Consider the following 27565-nt stretch of genomic DNA (forward strand, 5'->3'; position numbering starts at 1 on the left):
TTCATCTCTAGGCTTCATATTTGACCAAATTGGTATCCCTGCTAGTTTAACCCTGCAATTTATTAATATTCTATACATCTTTGCTTGCTTGCACTGCAGGGGTTATTGTTCTATTCTCAAACTAATAGGAGAAGTAAGAGTAAGAAAATAAGTGTCACAAGCTCATCATCAACTGGGGTTTTTTGCCTGTTGAGAAAAATACAATCCCTAGAGTAAATGTTTTTGATAGGATACTACACCAATCAATTCTTCATATGATTAATTACCCTGTGTTACCTCACAAACTAGCACTTTAAAGTAAAGTCCAGAAAAGCATGCTAGCCCATAGGCAACTAAAGAGGGAGGCCAAGGTAACCTCATCAGCCCTCTTCACACTTTAGGCTGGCTCTCCACCGGCAAAGGGGGGCTTCCTTAGAATAGGATTGTTAGAATTTTAGAAAATGAATAGCAAGGTGAAAAGAAGAGTTAATTCCAGCAATACAGTTTGTGTGTTTAGAAAATATGGTGGATAAAAAGACTGGAGATTAGTGTCTTTTCATTGGGAAAATGGGCCACATCAAGGCTTAATGGGAGACTATCCTAATGAGAAGAAATGACTATTATATCTGAAAAACTACAAGCAACAACAGGCCATCTCCTTGCTGTCCTAAACTACAGAAATATAGCCAAGGTTATTACAAGATTAGATAAAGTCCAATACTTGTTGAAATTATGATTGTCATGAATAGAATATATGTGCATTCATCCAAGAGTAGAGAAAACATGAATTCATAAATAATATTCCATTGATAACATAATAACAAAAGGAAAGGCATTACCTAATTCATTACTCAACAAGCATATGTCAAAATTTAATTTCAGTAAGCATGGATGACACTACGTTTTAGAAGATCTTCTCATCCATTGAAGCACTATGTTGATCCTCCCATTACATCCAACAAGTGTTTTCCTAAGCTTCAAGGGGTCTAGCCTTGTATAGGCTCTTAGCTCCATCTCCTTTTACAACAAAATATGAATTGTTTTCCTAGAACCATTAAGCTCTCCAAGGAATGCAATAAAATATTCAAGAAAAGTAATACAATAGCGATATCATAGAATCAACTACAAAAGACAAGTCAAAAATGATAAAATAATGGAGTTGGTTATGCCAAATAACTCCTAATATGGTTGACTATGTCAACAACCTCCAAGGATTCGTGAAACACTTCTTGAAATGAGGAAGTGATAGCTCTCAAATGTCACTTACAGCATCCATGAGTGTACAACTTCTCTTCAATGACCACAGCTTGCTCCAAACTATTGACATTATTACGTCCTAATGGGATGGCCCCTTCATCCAACAATTGATCAAAAAGGCTGCTTCATGCCATCTCTATATTTGTGAACTAGGTAAAAAGAGGATCGAATATGACCTGTGGCTTTTTAACCAACAATAGTTGTGTGAACTCTTGGTAACCAATCTGTTGAATGGAGATCACAGTTTCATAGATAAAGATGTCTCCATCTGATACAAGGCATTGTCTCTCATATACTGTGAAGAAGTCCACCCACGACTCCATAAAATATGTATGACTATCTCCATAATCATTGATATAATTTCAGCTCCAATCATATAATGGTGTGTACCATGTGCATCATAACCAATATGTCACATTAATACAAGTCTAAGCTTCATTTGATAACAAGTTGGCTCTCTGATAAAAGGGCAGCTTATTCTATGTGATAACCATAGACTAGCATATGCCCTTTCCCAAAACACGTGATGCCACTTATAAAGGAAAGCAGTCCCATCATAAGATATGAATATGTGAACACATTGGTGCCACCATAAACCTCTCCAATGAATAAGATATGAAAGCTTCTCACATAAGAGTTGGGACGGTCCACATGATGATAAAAATAATACTGTTTGCCTCAACATGTGTTCCCCTTCAATCAAATATACGTCCACCATGGCAATCTCCAATTAATGGTCCAAGTGATTGCCTTCATTAAAAAATGATATAATTCACCTCCACATATGTGCCATCCATTGTAAACTCCAAAGAATAGCGTAAGGTGTACCATGATACAAAAAAGATATTGGCCTCATTAAAACAATAATATGTTACCTCCACATATGTGCCATCAATGTGAGCCCAAGGAAACAAGCCAAGTGAACAAAAAAGGGGAAATGTGCCAAGCACTCTCCTCAAATGTGATCCCAACCTAGCCAACATGTGATAAAGCATAAGAGAAGGGGAACATGTGAGATGTACCCTCTTGTTGCCGCCTAAATCCACACCTAGGTTGACATGGAGAAAATCTTTAACTCCACTTGGTGTGGCCTTGGGGGCAAGTTTCGAGTTGAGAAGTTGTCGCTCAATCTCAACTCCTTTGTCTAGGCTAACTTCTAGCGAAGCCAAGGGGAGGAGACCGTATTGCCCACCATTTCGCGGGTGATATCCTCAAGAGAAATTTTTCTCCATGATGAACCTCAGCCGGCAGCCAGCAACCCCCTGGTAGCCTCCTACTAGCTCGTTGTGCCATTTCTCTGCCACCTGAGCTAGCCATGTGGTCCCTCAGCCACCTGTATTGATCATATGTTTGAAGGTGGGCCTCTCAAATTTAAAGGTATGTCTTGTCATTTGGTAATTGAGCATTTGGTTTACTTATCATGGATACTTTTTGGTATGGATTGATGGGGGGATTTGGCAGAAAGAGTGGGCATAGTTTGTGCTCTTGTCCCCTTGGTCTCTTTTAGATGTTACCCTTGGATCTTAGTCCCGTGGGATCTCCTTTATTGACCATTTGATTCTACGGTGGTACTACTTGGGAAACCCCAGCTTTGGGTGTGTGGTCCCGCTCCTTTATCCGCATATATTACTCCCTTTCCACTCACTATAAGCCATTCATCATTTGTCCCAACTGGGTCCACATAGGGCCAACCTCCCTATCCCCTTTCTCCCACCTTAGGTCAGGCCTGGGATGATGCCTCGGAGGTTGAAGCAACTAAAAGAAAAAGAAAAAAGCATAATTGGCCACATTTAACAAGAAATTGTACCACAAAATGAAAAAGATAGTCAGGACAAAATAATTAGCACGTGGGCAAAAGCCAATACATGAGCTCTACCCCAATCCATGGTCATCACCCTAATTCCATAGGCCCTAGATGAGCCTCCTTTATCATTCAAGAACCCATGATTGTCCCAACCCCTGGAGGGCAATGAACCACCCTACCTAAAAGAGGTAATCACTGTTATATCTTACACATCATGCTCTTGTCCTTTGAGCCCCAAGCAGTTAATTAAAGAAAATTCATAAAAGGAAAAAGAAGGGTGGAAAAATCAAGTGTGGGGCACCCCATGTACCACAATTTCTCCCTCCTACACATTACATACCCATGTGTGGGCTTCCCCTTATCTAGCTACCCCTATGCCCCAATATGTGGCCCAAGATTGCCCCTCTTATTCCCTACTCCATTCCACTTATTTATCACTTGCTACCCCCATTAGAGGGATGTACCTTGGACATATTATCCCCTTTAAGGGCTGAAACCACCTAATAAGGTACTTGGTTAACCCCCTTTGGAGCTTGGAGACACTATCACATGCCAAAGCCCACTACGAAAGGGCATGCCATTATGAAGTGCCCACCTTGTTATCGATGCTTAGAGACTACTAGTGATCCACTTTTGGGATGATGGTGATATGCTTGGTACATTATGCCCAGCAGTCCCCCACAGGAGCCCCACACTCTTGTCAGGTGTCCCAGGACTTGTACGATGTCATGGCAACATTCATTCCACCACTTTGGCCCTTGCAGAGAAACCACATGCATCTTCGATTCATATGGAGACCCATGGGGTCATTTATGTATCCTTAGATCCACTGGGAGCACCACTGGTCTACTACTTGGAGAACAAGGGGCCACCCCCCTGTCCATCATATTCCGAGGAACTTATTCCTCAATATGGCACTTCAAGACATTATTAGGCCTTTGGAGGGCCCCACGACATGCACATATCATTATTTGGCCCTTTGTGAGGCTTATTTTTACACTTGTGAGATAGTTTGGTGGGCTTATCACCAATAGGGGTTTTATTTACACATTATTTTATCATTAGAGGCTAATGTAGGCCCATAGGCTAATTCAAACTCCTTAGGAAGCTATATATTGATGTTAGATACATTCATTTGAACCATCACTTGATTTGGGATCTCTCTAATCAATAGAACTTCACATTTTTTCCTTGGAGATATTTCTTGGAGATGGGTGAATTTTGACGTATGGATTTGGCCTATTTTTCTTGTCTTGGAGCTTTGTCTTGCAAATGAAATGTTGGTTGGATATATTCTATAACGTTGTAAGTAAATTTTGCGTTGTTATTCTTATTGCTACATACTGCTAAAATTAGGGCTAGCTGCTACATAATTGAAATGTGGAATTAACCATGTTTTAGCTAATTTAATGTATGGGCCAATGTTATATGAATGAAATGTCCTAGAAATTATTTGTCTCAATACATTTGCATCATTTTCTTTAAAGTATAAATGCTTGAAGGTCACTTTTCTTTTCTTTCTCTCAACATTGGATGAAGTTGACTTTCCGGGCCTCCTCGATCAAGAAACCAAGTCCTTACTCATCATCATCCTTGACTCCATATCCCCAAGTGAATTAGACATTGATCCCTCAAAAAGGGTGATCATTTTAACGCTCTTTTTACCCTTTTCCCCCTTTTCCCTAGGTCTAGCCCCATTAGGTCATGTAGGGCATCAATTTCCCGGGAATTGACCCAAGGAAAAATTTTGATCTCCTACAGGCCACTGCGCTGGTGGGTCCCCTCCCTCTCCTCCAAATTTGAGGCAATTCTAATGGTGGAATCTCTGGGAATCCCAAGCCCTGGCTCTAGGATCAAATTTTGCCTATGCATCCCCAAAGCTAGACCTCAATAGGATCAATTCAACTTTTTGAAGTAAACATTCTTGTTTGGTCCTTTCCTTTCACCTTGTCTAGGATAGGAACATCATAGGTTGCTACATTCCATCCCCGAACCTAGACTGGGTCCACTTAGCCCTATGTAGTCCCACTTCTCAATAAAGATTATTTTTCAAGGACCATTTGGGAATCCACATTTCCCAAGGATTATAGGGATTGAGAACCTTGTCTATAAGCCTATTCCTTCTCCCTCAACCCTCCAATCCTCACCCCTCACCCCTAGAGGACCAAGTCCCTTGCTTAAAAAGCAAGCAAGTTCCATTCTTCACTCCATCCTTGGGAAAGGGTTTCTAGTGTCACTTTCCACCTATCCATTAACATATACTTTACAAGTAATCCCTACACTACCAGGACTCCTCCCATCGGTGAAAGTCCGTAAAGAGCAGGGAGACTTAGTTGTGTTCATAGTGGGCTAAGCCTCCACCATTGCCCTTAACCTAGCAGTTGCCCTCTTAGGAACCCCTTTTAGGTCCTCTGCTGGTTTGAGTGGTAACAGACCCTATGAAAATAACTATGTCTTAGCAAAGCTTTAGCAAAAGGAAAAAAAATTTCTAGGAGTTCATTATAACTAACCAAGATACATTCAACCATCAATGTATAAATAACAACAAAATACTTCAAGCATGTAGATAGAATTAACGAGCATAAACCACCATGATCATTTATCACGAGATATAACAATGAGGATCGATAAGAAAAATACTTTCAAAGCCTAAGATAAACAAGTAAATAACAAGTAAAGACCAGTGTCCAATGCAAAATTAAATGGTCCAAGTAAAAGATAACAACTTCAAAGTAAAATGCCTTGAAAATTGTAGCTCAAATATAAATGCTCAAAGTGAAAGATAAAAGCTTGGAAAATGTAGATGCCCAAAGATAAATATGTTTTTAAAAAGTAAAGGAAATAACCAAGTACAATAGATGTTAAAATCGAAATGTATTGAAGTGCCTCTTGGTTCGTTTTAAATTAAGTTAGATTGTCACTTGAGTTAAGGTAGATTGAGTGATCATTGCAAAAGTCAAACATAAGGTTATACTTTCCCTTCAGGCTTTATCCTCGTTGGGTTAAGGAAAGCTACAAGGATATCCTCATTGGTTTAAGGAAAGCTACAAGGGTATCCAAAGGAGGAAGCTAAGGCTCCATGCACTCCCCAAATTTCTCAAGTCAGCCCACTTGCAAGTAGATCCAACATTGGGTAACCCAATCTGATTTAGTGAGTCAAGTGTTTACTGGTTTCCACCAATCCCAAAATACGAAGTCTTAGAAGGGAAAGGGTCCCTAATTAATCTATTCAACCAGCAAGCCATTGGAACTTGCTGGAGTTAATCACCTCTTTGCAAAAGAAAAAAAAATTAAATCTATTCTAAAGCAATTAGTCTAATCTAGGAATGTAAAGGAAATGCTTCTCTAGATGCTTCAACAAAATGAACAAGAAAGCTAGACTAGATTGCAATGAAATGAAAGAAATTTGCAGCTACTCTAATGATGTGATTACCTACTTTAAGTTAATTTAGAATCCAATCCACAAAACGCAAACCACAAAATGCACACCCACAAGAAGATCCCCAATTGGGGAAGAGGGATGCTTAGGGGGATTTCCCCTAACTCCCAAGAAAATATTGCAATTCTTTATTAGACCCCTTTTGTGAGTGATGGGATCGAAATCAAGAGAAATATGGAAATCCCTTAAAGGGATGAAGAAGATTTAAGAAGTTACAATGAATCCCTTGAAGGATCAAGGGTAGAAAGAACTCTTAAGGAGGTTACAAAGGTAAATCTTGTTGATTTTTACAAAGGATTGGTTCTAGATAGTCTTTAGGTGCTCCAATTCCTCAAAGTTGGGCAAAATCTGCCAGCATTCCCCCTTGCAAATGTAAGGGTTTGTCAAAAATCAGCAAGTAAAGAAGTTAGAATATGCCCAAAAAAAGATTTAAAGCAAACTTGAAATCACTTGCATATGTTAGCCAAAATGCCAAGTAGAAATCCCTATGACTAGAGTTAGACTTCTACACTAACTGTCCAAAAGAAAACTGAAGAGTCAGTCTCCCCTTAGTTAATCTATTGTTGATAGGACAGCAGTAGATAAGGCAGCCTTAAATGCTTGATATTCAATGAAAAACACAAATAAAGGTAACCAAAAAATATTTGATTTTTTAGGTGAGGGAAGAAAGAAAAGATTGGGTATCTTTAAAGCCCTCTTAGATCCGTTTTTTGAAGCCCTTTGGTGTGATAGAAATGTGTGCTCCTTGATGCCTTGAAGATGGTTGATCCAACAAAGATATGGCAAACTCAAGGCTTGAATTAACCTGTGTTACACTTCAAGAAACTTGCTCAAGCAATTAGTAGCATTAAGTGATGACTTGCAAACGGAGAAGCTAGAACATGCTATTTACAAGTACATGAAGAACCTAAACTAATTGCAAGCCAACCATGAAGTCATGTAAATACCTGCCTTCCCCTTGGACAACACTGCCCCTACTTAGGCCCAAGCTTACAAAATTGAGAGGAAATAAACAATGTCAACCAAATATAAGTTACCTCAAGTCAAAAATCACATCACCAACAATTGCACCATATGGACTTCCAAAGTTTTTTTATTCATGAACAATATGACAATACAAAATAGTAGTAGTAGAGTTTCCCCAAGCTCAAGTCTTTTCAACACTAGCTTGAGCAATGAGCAAGGGGGTTTATTTATACAAAAATGGGAGAAAATCCAAATGAGAAACCAATGCAACAAGTGGCAAGGAAATGATTGTTATGAATAAAAAATAAATAATATTAATATAATAATATTGATAATAATTAAATTAATTAATAAATTAATTAATGTCTTCACTGATTATGAAGGAACAAAAGGTTAAACAACGTGACCATTCACCTTCATGGCCAGTCAATGCCTATAAATCCAAACCGCCACGAAGGTTTGTAACCACCATTCAATTCTTATCAATAATAAAAATTACTTATTTACTTACAATTCACAAACTACATACATTTATATTTTTGCATTGTAGTTTTCTCTTCTACAGTGGTATCATAGCCATTTTCGACTCTTTGGGTAAATTTCCGCTGCACAAATCATTGTTTCGTCCTCTCGGCACCACTCCACTTTCACCATCTGCCTTCCCGTCCATTGTACCACTTTCCAACATTGACGATCACTCGAACCTTCTACTGCCACTTTCATCACTCACCTTCGCCCCTCTCGGCACCACTCCACTTTCACCATCTGCCTTCTCATTCGTTGTACCACTTTCCAACATTGACGATCACTCCAGCCTTCCGTTGCCACTTACATCACTCACCTTCGCCCCTCTCGGCACCACTCCACTTTCACCATCTGCCTTCCCATCCATTGTACCACTTTCCAACATTGACGATCGCTACGGCCTTCCACTGCCACTTACATCATTCACCTTCGCCCCCACTGTTTCCGTTGGTTGTGGCCGAGATATCCCCGCAGGCTCATGCTCCCACCTCAATCCCATTGTCAATTTTTTTTACTTGCCTATGTCACCTTGTTCCCTATCGCATCCATACTTGCATGACCCGTCTGCTTGACTCAAATCTCAACATTTTTTCCGGTCACTGTGATCTGCTCCCTGTGACCGTGACAGTCGAAACCGTTGTCCGGCATACTTGCTCTGCCTGGTCCACTGTCCCTCCACCACCGCCAACCATCCTAGCTGCTACAGGCCCGACAACTGCTAGTCACACTTGACCGATCGAGCCATCATGTTGGTTCAAACATCGGTTTGTTACGTTTGGGAGCAACCCTTGCCGTCGGTCACACTTGTCCGATTGATCCGTCGCGTTGGGTCAGTCATAGGTCCATTACATTTGGAAGTAAACCTTGTGTTATTACAAAGGGGTATACAAATTAAAATATATAATTTTATATAATTCCAAAAATATATATATATATATATTTATTTATTTAAAAATCATATAATTAAAAAATTAGTTAAAAGAAAAATTATTATTATTATTTAAAAAAAATATATTATTAGTTAATAAAAAAAATTGGTTCCACCAAGAAAAAAAAGAACAAAATGAAGAATAATAAGGATGACTCAAAAAAATATCAAGAAGAACTCGATAAGGTACAACGTCGTCTTGATAATGTTGAGAAGAAGCAAGAAGAGTTAGGAGAAGGTCAAAATAGGATAACTATAACTCGATAAAATGGCAAGCAATATTAAAAAAATAAATAACATTGATTGAATGTTGCTAGGAATGAAAAACCAGTTAATGGGGTGGGGGGTTAATTCATTTTTTAACCCTTTAATTACTCAAGAACCAACACAAAGTCCCAAGACTCCAGAAAGCGAAGATTTCCCAAATCATGAAATTTCGCAAATGCCGCAAATACACTTCTCAGGTAATCAGTACTATACCAAATTCCCGGAAAAAGACTATCAGTGAATTAAGAAGGAGCTTCCAAAATACGATGGGAAAGAAAATAGACGCGCTATTGTGTGGGTTAATAAAATGGAAACCATTTTTTAATCGAACCCGCCAACATGTGAACGAGAGAAAATCATGACTGCATCCAACAATTTGGAAGTTGAGGCATATGATTGGTTCCTATGATGGTCCGACAAATGTGAAGCTCGTTCTTTCCTCTGAAAAAATTTTGCTGATGCCTTGCTAAAAAGTTTTTATGATGAAGAAGAAGACGATATCTACAAAAAATTTGTTCATCTCAAGCAAACAAGGTCTGTAAGCAAATACACCCACGAATGGGAAGTATTAGCTACAAGACAAAGAGGATCTACAAATGAACAACTGCTTAAAATGTATAAAAGTGGACTTAAAGAGTATATCTGTGCAGAATTGAAGTTGTACAAACCCAAAACTATTCAAGAAACCAAACATGAAGCAAAAATTATTGAACAAAAACATAAATTCAAAATGTCATCATTCAAGAGAGATGAAGACCAACAACAATACTCGGGTAAAAAGGAGTCAAACAAATGTAGGTATTGTGGAGACAAAAGGACTTCAGGACACAGGTGCCTTAAAAAGAAGTTATATACTTATGAAGTCGAGAAGGAGCCTTAACAAGAAGTTATATACTTATGAAGTCGAGAAGGAATCAGACACTTCGAGTAATGAGTCAGAATTAAAAAAAAAAAATAAAATAAAATAAATAAAAATAAAAATTGCGGCAAATGTGGAGAAAACTAGACGTTGTTGATAAATATAGGGCATTAGTGTTAGATGATTTCTCTTTCATTAGTGACTGCTTGTGAATGTTTTTTACTTCGTTATATTAGTATCTTCTTCATGTTAGATTATTAGTGTTCTTCTTCATCAAACCGTAACCAATGCATGAACATAAATAAACAAGAGACACAGCATGTAGGCATGAGCCAGAGCTAAAACCTCTCACTCTTTGAGAGGAAAACCCGCACAAATTCTTTTTATAGAGATTCCAATTCACAAATACCAAGACCAAGACCCTTGCCCTAATAGCCACTCCAAGACTAAGACACACGTCCTCTTTGATAGTAAACCTTCTTCTTCTTGGCTCCTCTTCCTCTTTGACCTTCTGAGCAACGAGACATTGTCACCATCGAAATCTTTTCACTGTCTTCACATCGTGATCTCCTTTTGTGAGACCTCCTCACTGCCATATGACCAACACCTCACTTCTGTGATGGGAATGAGTTCTTCTTTAGATAGCACCTAAACTCAGTCTTCAGATTATTGAACTATAGTTTCCTTTTAGCACCAAACTGTAATATATATCTATACTTGTCCAAACTGTGTAGCACAAAGATTCTTGTTGTTGTTGTAATTGTAGAGGGTTCTGAATTTCCTTGATACCACCAAATTGTAGTATCTTTATTGGACTGTGATTCCCTGTTAGAACACCGAAACTTCATCTCTGACATGGTCATTTTCCTTGCTACTTATGTTCTCCCGAAATTACAATGACATCTGAATTCCTTGACTGTTGTACCCTAGTTTGAGCTTCTTATCTGATCTTTCTGTGTTGTAGCCTGACATCCGAACTCTTCCATAGTAATGGATCACCGAAACAAAGAATCTGCACCTTTTCTGTTCACCGAAATCTCAGAGTGATGCGAAGTTACTTCACTGTCTTTTTGCAATGAGCATAGCCTCTTATATATAGTTGTTCGTCCATATATTAGGTCGACATTACCATCTGAAAAGATGTGTCATTTTAAGTGAGCCAACATAATTTGTTATTTAATTCATCTTGTAGGCCGACATCAAGAGGACTGTGCTTGTCTTTTCGGAGGGGCTATTTAGACATAGACATAGACTCATTGTTGATTTTGCGTAGCATCGGATGTGCTCTAGCCATGAAATTTGGTGGAGAGGCTAAGAAACATGAGATCTCCAAGACCCAAAAATCATTTGGAGAAATTCCACCCGGATGAAGAGATATTAAAATAATTAATATTTTTAATGGGTCCATAAGTCTAAACTTAGGAAAATAAAAATATTAATGTGTATTAATATAAAATGGGTGAGAAAATTCTAAGTGATGAGGATTAAGCCAGTTCTAATCTTAGCCGTTGATGAGGGACTTAATCTCGGTCGTTGAATTGTCAACAAGAAAAGTATAAGAGAAGACTTGAGGGTCAGTTGGAGGCACACCAAGAGAGATCTAGAATTCGATTTTCTGGGGTTGGGTTTGCTGAGGAAATCGAGTTAGTGATCAGTTGCAGTGAGGGGCAGTTCAGCAAGGGATTTCGATCCAAGGCTAAAGAATACATAGCAGAGAGACAGTGAAGTGCCAGAAGAGTTAGTGTAGGCCCAAGAAAGGCTGACACAGAGACTTGAGGAGCCAGCGTAGAGGACGCCGAGAACCGTAAAGGTTGACGCAGAGGATGCAGAGGGCTTCAGAGATAGCACTGGGAGATTTTGTGGGGCAGACTGGGAGCTGATCAACAGAACCTGAGTCGGGAGAGGGTGACGCAGTTACAGAGAGGGTGACACAGTTCCAGAGAGGGTGACACAGTTCCAAAATTGTGCTTGGAGTAGCTTTTGTTGTCCAGCACAAGGGATAGTCAGAGTCACTGTGGGGTTGATCATCCGATTGCTGATTTGCCGGAATATCTATCTTCAGATAGAGGTACTTCTACGGAGGACATTCTCTGTTGGGTGATCCAATTTTGGCACCCTAGTTGTATTCATAAAATCTGCTTAATAATAAAACCCTCATATATGTTGCACCGGTTTTCCTGCATTGGGTTTTTCCGGGGACGATTGTCCAAAAATAATGGTCTCCCTTGTGTTATTGCTTATGTTTACTTCAGTGCATGGTTTGTGTATCTATGAAGGCTGCATTTGTGTTTACTTCAATATTTATGCAATTAAATAACTTGTTAATGTAAAGAACAAGTAGGAGATAGTAAACCAGAAATTGCAGTAGGGGTTTCTGATGTGTTAGATTCAGGAATTTTCACTTGGTATCAGAGTGATTGTAGATCATAAGAGACTAAAGGCACCAGCCGGGAAATCTAAGAGTTTGTAGCAGAGAAGCAGTTTTCCCGAGAGACAACATTGTTCCAAAGCCAAAGACGCAGAAAGAAGGGTGATGCAGTGCAAAGAAGGTGACGTAGAGGCTAACGCAGTGCCTATGTCAGCATTCTGAGCCAGGAGAGGAAGACACAGTAGCTGGGAGGAGCCCACGCAGTAGCTACAATCAGCAATCTAGGCCAGCGCAGAGGCAGAGGGTGGGCAAATCAGGCCCATGCAGTGCCAAGTCATCTTTTTCAGCCAGGAAAGATTGACGCAATGGCCAAGAGGAGTTGATCCAGTTGTGATTGCGTAGAGCCAGGAGGGCTTAGATTCTTCAAGTTGCCGGCGCTAAGGGAGTTGTGCAGATTTTCATTTGAGGAGCTGGTGGGACATTGTTTCTGTCAGTGCAGAACAGTGTCTAAGGAGACTGAACCAAGGTAGAGGGAAGCACTTCCTCGACAAATTTCTAGCTAAGAAATCTAGATCCAGGCTGCAGCGGCAAAGGAGGATTGGAGAGGAGTGATTCGACAGTTGGCCAGAGGATTTCCGAGAGGGAAATCAAGACTCAGAAGGAGTCTAAAGAAGACGAGCAGAGATGGCAGTGAACGAATTGAGGGATCAGGACAAATTGGACGAGGCTTCCAATTTTGTCATCTAGAAGGCCAGGATCCTGGCAATCCTAGATAAACATCGCATCAAGGACTATGCCTTGAAAACCGTAGTTGTCCCAGTTGACCCTGATGCTAATGAGAAGTATGAGGAGGCCCAGGTGAAGCCGAAATGCATGATCCTAGATGGGGTCAAGGACCATGTAATACCACATATTGTTGAAAAGAACACAGCAAGGGACATGTGGCAGAGTCTGACCACCTTATACCAGGACTCTTCTATGCAGCGGAAGATGTTGCTGGAAAATTAGCTGAGTCATATCAGATGCAGAAAGGAGAGGAGATAGATCCCTTCCTTCTCAGGTTGCAAGGGATTTGCGACTAGCTTACTTACGTAGGGTCTACACCGGATCCAAAGTTCATGGTTAGGACTGCCCTAAATGCAGTCTCCGAGGAGTGGGAGACATTTGTTCAAAGCATCTTGGGCAGAGCAACTCTCCCCAGTTGGGAGGAGATGTGGGAAGCTCTTCGACAAGAAGAGCTCAAGAGAATGACCAAGGCGGGAAGTAGCAGGAAAGGAGTTCGAATCAAGGAGGAGGAGGAGGATGCAGCTCTAACATCTGCAGGACAGCAGCAGGTTCAGAAGAGGAATAAGAAAGACATCTCCAAGGTCAAGTGCTTCAACTGTGGGGAGTTGGGACATTATGCATCTCAGTGCCCCAGGAAGAAAGGCAAGGGAGAAGCTTCCGACTCAAACGTTGCTCCAACAAAGGCAGAGAAGGATGTCGAGATTGATGACGATTGTGCCATGAGTGCTCATGCACCTCAACGAAAGAGGTGGGGAGACATAGAGTTGTAGTTGAAAGGACTACAAAGGGGGCAGGACCCTTGAGGTGCCCAAATTCTTGGATCACATCCGGCTACGGGATCCCTTAACGACAGTAGCATGATGACAGGTGTCGGGTGGAGCAAAGTGTGGTGGAGCAGCAAGGCAGGGCTAGAGTGCAAAAGTCTATAACAGCGCAGTGGAGGTTGCAGTAGTGTGAGAGGCACAAAGGTGGTTGCAGCAGCATAGTGGCAGCAAAGGGTGCACAGGATAGAAGCAGAAGTTGCTTCAGCATCACGAGGCTTCCAGAGTGACCAGGATGTCAGTATTTGGGTGAAGTCAGTTACTCACTTCTCAGTAACTGAGTTGCAGTGCAGCAGTTAGCAGTTGTAGTGCTATGGGCAGCATGAGGCAGCATTTTGAGAGGGAGCTGCACTACAGATGTAGCAGTGGCAGTGCTATCGGCAGCATGAGGCAGCATTTTGAGAGGGAGTTGCACTACAGATGTAGTAGTAGCAGTGGCAGTGTCATGGGCAGCAGGACAAGAAGCAACAGTACAGGAAACAACAGTGCATTGGGTGTGGGGCAGCAGGCCAAGCATCAGCACAGAGGACCAACGCGAAAGATCAGTGTGATGCTTCTATGGTGAAGCATTGCTAAAGCACATTCCTCGCTAAGAGGGAGTCTTGATTTTGGGTAGCATCGGATGTGCTCTAGCCATGAAATTTGGTGGAGAGGCTAAGGCACATGAGATCTCCAAGACCCAGAAATTGTTTGGAGAAATTCCACCCAAATGAAGAGATATTAAAATAATTAATATTTTTAATGGGTCCCTAAGTCTAAACATAGGAAAATAAAACTATTAATGTGTACTAATCAGTGTTTTTAAAACCGGAACCGGTGACCGGACCGGTCCACCTAATGAACCGGTTTACCGATCGGAACCGGTCTAACCGGGACTGGTTTGGTCTAAACGAACCGGTTTTAAAAAAATACATTAAATAATTAATTTTTAATGAAACAAAACTATTTTTAAGATGTAAAACCATGATTCCAAGCCAATAGAGACAAAATATGCAAAGTTTGCTCATTTATATACCATGCAAAGGTGAATATATCAAAATGGAACCGAGTGCAATACATATCATCGACAAAATAGCAAAATACATAAGAAATGAGGCTCTAAATGGCCTATAAAGTCCAAAAACAATGTTGCAAGCTATGAGGCCATTAGCCTACTACAAGTCTACAGTGTACACATGATCAATCATCAAATCCATCACCACTACTAGACACAGGATCATCATCAAGAGCTACATAGACATCATCTGGTTCAGAGTCTGAGGATGCCTCAGCCTTATCTGCAACATCAGTATCAATGCCACCAATGACAATAGAAGTGGACCTAATGGAAGCACGAGTTTGTCGACCTGCACGACTAGTGCCTTCCATTGGTTCCTTGCCTTTCCTTGATGCCGCTACTAATCCTGGTTCTGATGCCGCCACATAATTTGCCTCATCCCCCGCTAAAGCCATGTCGATATCAAAATCAGCCTCAAACACAGGATCTTCAGTCTCCTCCACCCATTCTGATGTTGGATCAATATCGTCCAACACAATGGGATCTAGATCAGGTGATTTGCTCATCATTTGGTTCCTCCTCAGTCGAAGGTTGTATTGCACAAAAACAAGATCATTTAACCGTTTTTGTTCCAAACGGTTTCTCTTCTTTGTGTGTATGCGCTCAAAAACAGACCAATTGTGCTCACAACCTGAAGCACTACAAGTTTGACTGACGACTCTAATTGCAAACCTTTGCAATTGAGGACACTGGCCACCAAATGACTCCCACCAATGTGTTGCAAAGAAAAAGACAATAATTAGTAACTTAGTTTATAATTTGAATTGTAAAGAACGTAAACAATTTTAACTTGAAATGAAAAACAAAATGGAAATTGGAATTGCTTACCTGGTTGGTCCACATCTCTTGCCATCTTTGCCAAGTTTTTGCCAAAAGTACCACTTGCCATATTGAAAATAGTACGCTGTCTATGTATTTCCAACTGGTCTACATGGTTAGGGACCATGCGCTCCAAGCAATCAATCAATCCAGCTCTGACCTCCCCATCATGCTGCTCTCCTAGCCGATTTTTATAGTGATACCTTGGGTTCAAAAAATACCCGGCTGCATGTATAGGACGATGGAGTTGATTGTTCCATCTGTTATCAATGATCTCCCATATACGGCCATATTTAGCTAACCTGTCCTTGTAAGCTGCCCGTATCTGCTCCTTTGCCTGATCCATAGCTTCATAAATGTAGCCCATGGCCAATCTTTCCCCATCCACCAACCTTAGCACCTTAACAAGGGGCTCGGTAATTTTCACAAGCTCTACAAACCTTTTCCAAAAATAAGTGTCTAACACTTTCGTTTTGGTGTCTTTTCCATCTGGTCTATGAGCCCACCGAGATTCAGACCATTCTTCAGAGGAAAACATTTTCTGCAAGTTTTTATGTTGACCATTGAGACATTGCAACATGAGGAAGTGAGTTTCAAATCTCGTAATTGCAGGCCTAACAAGCTCTTTGCCTCCAGTGTGTTTCCTCATTAGGTTCAATACCCATGAGTGGTTGTAAATGTATTTTGTAATGCACTTGGCATGCTCTACAGTGTTTTTTACCCACTCCACTTTGCCTATATCCTCAAGCATGAGGTCTATGCAATGTGCAGCACATGGAGTCCAAAATATGGTCTTATATTTGGCCTCAAGCATCTTTCCAGCAAGAACATAGTTTGAGGCATTATCAGTGATGACCTGCACAACATGCTGCTCCCCAACTTCCTGAATAACGTTATCCAAAAGCTCAAATAGAAGGATTGCATCCTTTACCTTATCAGATGCATCAACTGATTTCAAAAACATGGTTCCTTGAGGGCAAGAAACAAGGAAATTAATGATAGTGCGGTTCTTTCCATCGGTCCATCCATCTGACATAATGGAACAACCTGTTTTGAGCCATGACTCTTTAAACTCAACCAAATACTCATCAATGGAAGATATCTCTTTTTGCAAAAGAGCTCCCCTCAAGTCATGCATACTAGGGCCTTTGAAGCCCTTTCCTGCAGCTATAACAGAGTCCCACATAGCTTGGTAATAAGGTGAGCGAGCAGCATTAAATGGGATATCTGAATCATACAACCATCTAGCAATGTATTGGTGAGAAGTTTCTTTGCATTGTTTTTTCCAATGTTGATCCAAAGTGGGTTGAGAACTTGGCTGGGAGGAAGTGGGATTAGATTTAGAAGAGGCAATGTTGGCAGAAGATGAGAAATAACTTTGGATGTTTGCTCTCTTTGTTCCTTTTGATGGTTGGCCAAGTCCAACAGAAGGATGAACATAGTGAAAGGGGTCATTGGTGGAAGGGATAGAAGTGGAGTCTTGAATCTCATAATCATCATACCCACTCTCTTTCATGGCTTCTAATAATTCCCTCTTCCTTGCAATTTCATTTTGGATGGCCTTCTCCCTAGCCTTATCCTCATAAAATTTTTCAAGCTTGGCAATGTATTCTGCCCTAATAGGACCTAACAGTGCATTTGGTGCATCACATGGCTTTACTTGGCCTCTTACCCCAGCCAAGTGTTGTTTCAACCTAAGAATACCCCCACCTCCAATAGATTTATGGCATAATTTGCATATCATTTTTCCATCAATTACATCACAATGAGCCCATGCACTGTCCTTTCCTTTTGGAGCCATGTTTGCTTGAAATAATAACAATTTGCAAAGAAATCTGCCATTTAAAAAAAAAAATTGCAGCTAAGCAAAATGGAAAACCAAAGATAAATGTAGGAAAACAAATGCACATGCAAGGCTCAAGCTACAAAATTTGATAGCATAGAGCTAGAGAGTTTATAGCATACATGATAGATCATAGAAGTGAGAAGTTTATAAGTATAACACATTAAAAAAAAAATCATGGACAGCAGACTCAAATGAGGAATTATCAAGTGCAAATCCTTACCTGGAAATGCAAACTAGCTCCCTTAGCCTCCTCTTGAAGATGGCAACTCCACTGACAGCTACACACTATCTCCAAAATAGCTCCAACTCCAACTCCAAGATGACTACTTCAGCAAAAACTCCACACTCTCCAAGCTCACAAACAAACTCACAAACACTCCAAATCAGTTGTGTGAGACAAATGAGAGTGAGAGGGGTCTCTTATAGCTTGGAGAGGGTGTTTTTGGAGGGAAAATACCTTTACCTCCCCCCAAAACCCCTAAACCACAAACCACCAACGCCTTTTTCCAAGATTCGATGGGCATGCCATAAACCGGCCGGTTTAGGACGGAACCGGCCCGTTTGATACAAACCGGCCGATTCCATCCTAAACCGGCCGGTTTTCACCGGTTAGGGCCAAAAATCGTGCAAATGAAGGGTCTGACCGGGTTTTTAGGCCGGTTCGGACCGACCAGCTAGCTAACAGGCCGGTTTGACCGGTTACCGGTTTTTCTGAGCGGTTTTTAAAACTATGGTACTAATATAAAATGGGTGAGAAAGTTCTAAGTGACGATGATCAAGCCAGTTCTAATCTTAGCCGTTGATTAGGGACTTAATTTCGACCGTTGAATCGTCAACAAGAAAAGTATAAGAGGAGGCCTAAGGGTCAGTTGGAGGCACACCAAGAGAGATCAAGAATTTGATTTTCTAGGGTTGGGTTTGCTAAGGAAATCGAGTTAGTGATCAGTTGCAGTGAGGGGCAGTTCAGCAAGGGATTTCGATCCAAGGTTGAAGAATACATAGCAGAGAAGCAGTGAAATGCTGGAAGAGTCGACGCAAGCCCAAGAAGGGCTGACGCAGAGGCCTGAGGAGCCAGCGCAGAGGATGCAGAGAGTCGTAGAGGTTGACGCAGACAACGCAGAGGGCTTCAGAGACAGTACTGGGATATTTTGTGGAGCTGATCAGTAGATCCTGAGCCGGGAGAGGGTGACGCAGTTCCAGAGTTGTGCTTGGAGTAGCTTTCGTTGTCCAACACAAGGGATAGTCAAAGTCACTGTGGGGTTGATCATCCGGTTGCTGATTTGCCGAAATATCTGTCTCCGGATAGAGGTACTACTGCCAAGGACATTCTCTGTTGGGTGAACCAATTCTGGCACCCTAGTTGTATTCACGAAATCTACTTAATAATAAAACCCTCATATATGCTGCACCGGTTTTCCCGCATTGGGTTTTTCCGAGGATGATTGTCCAAAAATAATTGTGTCCCTTGTGTTATTGTTTCTATTTACTTTAGTGCATGATCTGTGTATCTGTGAAGGATGCATTTGTGTTTACTTTAATATTTATGCAATTAAATAACTTGTTAATGTAAAGAACAAGTAGGAGATGGTAAACCAAAAATTGCAGTAGGGGTTTCTGATGTGTTAGATTCAGGAATTTTCACACTCATATACATTTTACATATGCTCAAGAAGAGCTCTTCATACATGACATTGACTCTTTGACTTAATGATAAATCCTAAAGCTCTCAATGGGAGCCACTAACAAATCAAACCTCTTGCTCATGAAACCCATGAAGCAAGGCATACAAAAATAATTTTATTTCCTTTATTACATCATTTACAAAAATCACAATTACATGTCATTATGAAGACCGAACCTAGTTACATTTTACAACACTCCCTCTTAACTAGGGAGGTATTCATAATGGTACTTGGTCATTCTCAATCTGAAGAATTTCTCATAAGAAGAATTTGGATTTGTAACTCATTTGTATAGCATCATACCAACCAGCATTGTCATATAGCAAGGCCTTGACTAACAGCTCTATCTCTCCACAAGATCAGAGCACAATGCTGGCAAGACCAATGATTTATAGACACACTCATCATTGTCTCTCTCGGAACATACCCCACCCGGGTTCTCTTAGGGTATGCTCCATGAGGACTATTCTTATCTTTGACTCCCTAGTCCTCAAAGAATATTGGTCCTCCATGACTACTCTTACTGTTGGATGCCCTATCTCATCCTCAAAGAGTATCGGATGCCAAATGATTACACAATCCTCCATTCTGTCTTCCCAAGTGAAGACCAGAATGACATGTCTATCGCTCCTTTTTATACCAGGAGGTTTTATTCCATTAAAGGAATGTACTCATTCCTATCACAGAAGGAATGTACCTAAGCTCCCTGCTTAGGAATTTTCCAAGTTTCTTCCAAGTAAGAAACTTCTTTTCAAGCTCCCTCTCAACCAGGGACCTATCGCAACTCTTCATGTGGAGATCCTGAAACAACCAGCTGCTTGAAGAGCTCCTTCCTTCGATGTCATGAATTTCTTCTTCGTTAAGGAGTCTTCAACTTTGGGGACTTCTACATAGGGCACCATTCATTCATCACTTTTATCCATGAGTCAATCATGTCTTCAACTCATCAGAAAGTGATCTTCCATCTGTCTTTGCTTCATGTTATTCTACTTTCATGCCATATTTTTCGAAAGGACATTACATCCTTCTATATGATCCACCTACATAAGTTCATCCAGATATTAGTTTAGAAATAATCAATGAACATTTCAAATCAAAATTACCTTTACCATGACATCTTCCTTTAAGTATCAACATCCTGCATGCAGATTGACACATCTCCCATTGATTTGTCAAGGGTCTTTATCTTTTTCCGACTTCCATCAGAGTCTTCACATTCTTTCAGGAGATCTTCTAGTCAAATCTTCTTGGACTTCCAATGTTGAATGCCTTATACCTTCGTTGCACATTATCATGATCTCTTCCTATGTTTTCACACATTTCATTACCAGAAGCTTCTAACCGAAGTTCTTCAATCGTAGTTAACCACCTCATACTTCATATGATGAGATATTATGTTGATTTCATCTAGTATGACTCATGTCTTTCTGACATTCTTTCATAGGAGGAGATTCCTTTCCTTTGATCATGCTTCTCAAAACAGAAGTAGTGATCCTTGTTACCTGCAACCATACGACATGACTTTATAATATTAAATACAAGCATACATACCTTATTTACCTTTAGGTCATCTAGGCTTCTTTCAGCAGCTTCCTTGATTGAAAAGATCTTCAACTGCTTGACATGCTTCATCTCTCATGTCATCATACCATCATCCTATGAACTCCACAAGTTGGAGTTCCTGATGAAACACTTGCTTCTTTTCTAGATCAGTGAATCCTTCAATGAGGATTCCATCTCACATATTCTTATTCAGCAAATGTTTCCCTTTTAAATTGATGTATGATGAGACTTGTCCTGGATGACTTCTTCCTTTGATTTTTCAATGTGATCACCAAGATCTATATCCTTTAACTATCAGACATCCGTCATGTCTCATATGGTGATGTCACGAGCTCTTGCTTCTAATGCTTCCATGATGCCACTATACATCTTATTATTTATTATAGCCATATTACTGATGTATTTATTATTTGAAGCTATGTCAAACCCCTTTGAGAGCGAGACTATCTTAGACCTAGTGGAGATCTCTTACTTCCTCCTTTCTTGGACTTCCTTCTTTCAGCTTCCTCTACTTTGGTGAAATGGACTTCTTCTCTATCCTTCTTGTTATTGTCCTTCTAAGGACAATATGCTTTTCTTTTCTTTCTAAGAACCAGAATTTTCCAAACTTCATTTCCTTCCAGCAAATGTTTGAGTTCTTAACCTTCAACACTTTTGCCCTCAACTTGTCTTCGTCTATCTTGCGTAGAAATCACAAGTTGTCGAATGAGGTAAATTTCTTATCCCATGGATATATGTTAACCTTGATTATCTCTTAGTGCATTATAGATCAATGATGATTATCTTCTTTCCTAGATCTTGTAGATGAGATCCTATGAAGATATCCTTTATCCTTTGATACCTTTACTTTCGTGTGGATCAGACTAATTCATGTGACCTTCTTTATTACACCTTCAGAGAATGAGTTTATCATATACATCTCTTTGATGTCTACAATATTGCCATATGTGGGGATCTTTCATAAGAATCCCTTTCCATGAATTCAGAGGAGACCTTTTAATATGTTCTATGAATGCAAGGATTTTCGACGACCTATCCAACTTATAGATCGCCTTGCAAACACGAAGTCATTTTACCAAATTGATTGAAGAATGAAAGATACTTGACATGTGAAGATGAAATCTTCACCTTGATTGCTTTGATGATGGTTGAAGAAGATATATTAGAGCTCCCTCTTGGATGATCTTCTTCCAAATGAAAAAGTCTTCTTCAATAGAGAAGGTTACTCCCTTTGATAAGGATGATTTGTTGCTTCTTCAGATGAACTTCTTCAAGGACAAGGAGAATATCATTGCTTGTTTTATAACCTTGAAGATGATGACAATGCCTTCTCGCCTTCAATATACTTCGACTTCTTTTATAGTGTAGATCAGAACTGCTTCTAGCGTTTCGACTTTCTCCAAGATGATGTGATCTTCATTTTTAAGGTCCTTCGAGCTATCTTGCTTTGTAGACAACTTGATGAGGGTCTTTGTGGCCTTTTCAAGATAACTGTGGAAATAAAAGCTCTTGTTGTTGTAGACTGCTTCTTTGATCTAGGGTTTGACTCTTCAATGTAGATAATGATCCTTTTCTTTGATAACCTTCAACTTGCTTTGATGCCCTTCTTGATCCTTGAATGTCTCTATGCTGCCCTTCCTTTGACTTCAGCACCTTAGCTCTGATTCCATGTTGATAAATCTAGGGCATTAGTGTTAGATGATTTCTCTTTCATTAGTGACTGCTTGTGAATGCTTTTTACTTCTTTAGATTAGTATCTTCTTCATGTTAGATTATTAGTGTTCTTCTTCATCAAACAGTAACCCATGCATGAACATAAATAGACAAGAGACACAGCATGCAGGCATGAGCCAGGGCAAAAACCTCTCACTCTTTGAGAGGAAAACCCACACAAATTCTTCTTATAGAGATTCCAATTGACGAATACCAAGATCAAGACCCTTGACCTAATAGCCACTCCAAAACTAAGACACACGTCCTCTTTGACAGTCAACCTTCTTCTTCTTGGATCCTCTTCTGTGATGGCGCTGAGTTCTTTAGATACCACCGAAACTCAAACTTCAGATTACCAGACTGTAGTTTCCTTTTAGCACCAAATTGTAATATATATCTATACTTGTCCAAACTGTCCAAAGATTCTTGTTGTCATTGTGATTGCAGAGGGTTCCAAATTTCCTTGATACCACCGAACTGTAGTATCTCCATTGGACTGTGATTCCTTGTTAGTTAGAACATCGAAACTTTATCTCTGACATGGCCATTTTCCCTGCTGCTCCTGTTCTCCCGAAATTATAGTGACATCTGAATTCCTTCACTGTTGTACCCTGGTTATCTGATCTTTCTGTGTTGTAGCTTGACATCGGAATTCTTCCATAGCAATGGATCACCGAAACAAAGAATTTGTACCTTTTCCATTCACCGAAATCTCAGAGTGATGTGAAGTTACTTCACTGTCTTTTTGCGATGAGCATAACCTCTTATATATAGTTGCTTGTCCATATATTAGGCTGACATTACCATCCGAATAGATGTGTCATTTTACGTGAGCCAACATAAATTGTTATTTAATTCATCTTGCACGTCGACATCAAGAGGACTATGCTTGTCATTTTGGAGAGCTATTTAGACATAGACATAGACTCATATACATTTTACATATGCTCAAGAAGAGCTCTTCATACATGACATTAACTCTTTGACTTAATGATAAATCCTAAAGCTCTCAATGGGAACCACCAACAAATAAAACCTCTTGCTCATGAAACCCATGAAGCAAGGCATACAAAAAAAAAAAATATTTCCTTTATTACGTCATTTACAAAAATCACAATTACATGACATTAAGAAGACCAAAACTAGTTACATTTTACAACAGACGCCAGGACATAAATGTGAAGACGCATCCTTACGCTACTATAAAATAGTAAATGGGAAGCAAGTTGAAGTGCAAGAACGTGATGAAGAAATCGTTGTCACACATAGTGAAGATTAAGACTTGAGGAACCGTCATTAGCTGCAATTTCATGAGAATGGAAAAACCATGATGAAAATAGCAATACTTCAAAAGATCAAGAACAAGAAGCAACTGCAAAATATGTTCCACCACATCTTCGACAGAAGAGAAACCAGTCTCCACAAAGAAGCGTTAAGCTTACAACACTACCAATAAACATGATGAGGAGATTATGCCCTAAAACCCTAAAGCTTAAAGGACTCATAAGAGGAAGAAATGTCAATATACTTGTAGATTCTAGTAGTACTCACAATTGTATAAGCATTGATCTTGCTAAACAAATTTACCTTGGTATATGCCCAATCAAGGACTTGACCATGTTTGTCACTACAGGGCAAAAGTTCAAAGAGATAGGAGAATGTCATAAGGTTTCAATTCAAATACAAGAACTAGAGCTACAAACAGATTTAATTTCCCTACCACTCAAAGAAATGGATATAGTTCTAGATGTCGAATGGTTAAAACGACTAGGAAGCTATACTACAAACCTTGAAGAACAGTTCATGGAGTTTAACTAGCACTATAAATTATATGGTGTTAACACCTCCAACTTCAAGGAAGGTGCAGATTCATATGAGGACGTCACCAACTCACAAGACACAAACAAAGTCCAAGAAAATAGATGCCATTCCATCCCAATGCATTCAACTAGAGGAAGCCCTTCTTGTTATGCTTTGAGGACAAAGCATCATATAGGGGTTGGCAATGTTATGAATAAAAAATAATTAATAATTAATAAATACATAATATTAATATAATAATATTGATAATAATTAAATTAATTAATTAATGTCTTCATTAATTATGAAGGAACAAAAGGTCAAACAACGTGACCATTCACCATCGTGGCCAATCAATGCCTATAAAGGAAAACCGCCACGAAGGTTTGTAATCACCATTCAATTTTTATCAATAATAAAAATTACTTATTTACTTACAATTCACAAACTACATACATTTATACTTCTACGTTCTGGTTTTCTCTCCTACAATGATCCCCAATAGCCAATGAAATTCTCCATGTGGCTGCTAGACTGTTGTGCATTGACCCAAGTGGTTGAGTGACTTCCACACTCAACTCATCATTAATAAACAATTGTACTCAACCACAAAATCCCTGTGAAACCACCTTTCCAATGTATTGATGTGCGTGGCTGCTTAGTTGGCATGTGTAACTGCTAGAAGTGGTTGTGTATTAGTCAAGGGGACAATTGGTAAATGGAGGAGGATTGAAGAGGGAAAACTCCCCTCTCAACTATGTGTTATCTTAGTCATCCAAATCTAAATTAAATGATGTACTCAACCTGCCTCTTTATGACTGAACTCGACCCCACATAAGGAGGAAACTCGTCCCCCAAACTAGCTATGAACTTGTGCCTCTATGTGGCATCCAACTCAGCCTTGAACTAGGCTTCCAAGTCGGCAATGAACTCACCTTTTGACTTCCAAATCATCTCACTTACTAGTGACGACTTTCTTTCATTGGGAATATGTTTTCATTATGTCCCTAGTTTATTAATTTTTCAATTTTCCTCGTCTTTTTTCCACTTGTATCAGTAAAAGTGGGTTTTCATGGGGAAATATTTATATTTTGGACCCCAAAGTGGGTACTAGGATAATGTTGGTACTATGACTATGAATTTTGAGTACTCACATGCTATCAACATTTCCTAGCACCACTTTTTTATTCATTATATATAAAATTAATTAAAAATTCTCATTCTATAGGAAATTTTTAATTATTAAAAATTCCTAAAAATACCTAATGCAATTCTGTAAGACTCTGGATATGAGCTAGCATGGTAATATACATTGACCATAATTATAAACACACTCAATGCCCAGCGACTAAGATGCACTCCAGCTTTGGAGTTTATGAGTGTAAAAATTGAATTAGTTATTCATTGTTAAAAAACAAGAATAATTAATTAAGTGAAAAAAAACACTCTAGAGTGGACTCCCTTAGTAGCCAAGTCCCAAGTTGCCTAAAAGATTGTTACATAAGTTCATCATGCTAGTGTCATTTATTACAATTCCCCCATGGGGGTACAAAATTTGCATAGAAGAATGTCGAACAGGAGAGCGAAGAAGGGGCAAGATTCTCCCTATTGGACTTTTGGTCTTCAAAAATTTTGTGGGTGCCTAGTCCATTAGGCCATGGGGTCTTCAATTCTGCTAGGTACAACTTAGAAGATAACATTTGGTTTCACATGGGGGAGTGTGCTTGACCTTCAGGAGAACATGCGAGAATCCAGAATCTGCAATAAAAACATCTCGCATGCTCTCCTAACATACTCGATCTCAAAATCTTGCATGCTTTTTCCCCTTGACATGATCTCAAAATCATAAGGCTGAATTTTTCTCAACCATTTTTGCTACTGATCATTCAATTCTTTCTGATCTAAGAAAAATATGAGGCTGTTATGATCAGTCTTAACTTTGAACCGATTTGCCACCAAATATTGCTTGAACATGGTCAATGCATGCATGATGGTGAGCATCTCTTTGTCATATATAGAGTAGTAATGTTCGTAGTCCCCTAAGCTTCCTTCTCTCAAAAACAATAGGGTGGTCGTTCTGCATCAATATTGCTCCAATACCTTCACCTGAAGCATCACACTCCAAAACAAGCGGCTAAGAAACCGCTTGTGGGAAAGATTACCGAGTTTTCCCCCTTCAATTCTCTCTCAAAAGGAAAGATTACCGATTTTTCCCCCTTGTGGGGTTTTGTCCCAATAAATTTTGGTGTCTCTTGTTTCATTGTTTATTGTGATCTCTATTGCTCTACTGAAGTTAATGGTTAAAATTTTTCGTGTGTAACTGCTTAATGATTAGAATGCTCTAAAGCTGTCAAATTGTATCATTAGAAATAGTTATCAGTTTGAAAAATTGTACTAGTTTTGTTTGCACTAGAAATTCAACAACACCTATCCCTCCAATTGCAAAATTCAGTAAACGCGACACTTGCCTATGTTCTGGAGTTTAATGCTTGATATGCCTCTATATCAGTTGCAAATGCCTTTGCTTCTGCTACTACAGTATCTCGTTCCTTTGTTGTTGTAATATCCTTTCAGAATATTTAGCTAAAAATAACTCCAGAAAAGGTACACCATTATATTTGTAAAATTTCACATGATAGATATTGTAGTAAATTGAACACATTTGCAATAGAACCCAGAAATTTAATGGAATGTTACAAACTAAGAATTAACACGAGAAAGCACAAAAAAAATCAGTCTTACTATTGTATTAAATAAACCCCAACAAATGGCTGACAATAGCTATTGCATCAATGAAGCCCAAATTGAGAATCTGAATGATCCTCACTCCAATCTTCATATCTGTTGCAGATCTGATCTCCAATAATATTGTTGAAGCTCTGTAAGATTTATGGATGAAATCTTCTTAATGGTGGTTTGGGTTTTTGTCCAACTCACAATAGAAACCTAAGGGTTTTTGTCCTAGAGCTTACTAAAAGCTGAGAACAACATTCCCAAACCTTTCTACAAGAAAAGATACTCAACTCCAAGATGTCCCAAATGATTTGCTTCCCCTCTTTTTATAGATCTAATGAATCCCTCTTGAT

At 39.5% G+C, this 27565-nt stretch overlaps 1 protein-coding gene across 2 annotated transcripts in view; it reads right to left on the reverse strand.

Annotated features, from left to right (window-relative positions):
* Window positions 1-27565, reverse strand: part of LOC149239467 (Ran-binding protein in the microtubule-organising centre protein) — a 328713-nt gene that overhangs the window by 36044 nt on the left and 265104 nt on the right. The gene's annotated exons all lie outside the window — the stretch shown is intronic.

Source organism: Pinus tabuliformis, chromosome 8, assembly GCF_031772625.1.
Source record: "Pinus tabuliformis cultivar Carrire ecotype Pingquan chromosome 8, CPIR1, whole genome shotgun sequence".
NCBI lineage: Eukaryota > Viridiplantae > Streptophyta > Pinopsida > Pinales > Pinaceae > Pinus > Pinus tabuliformis.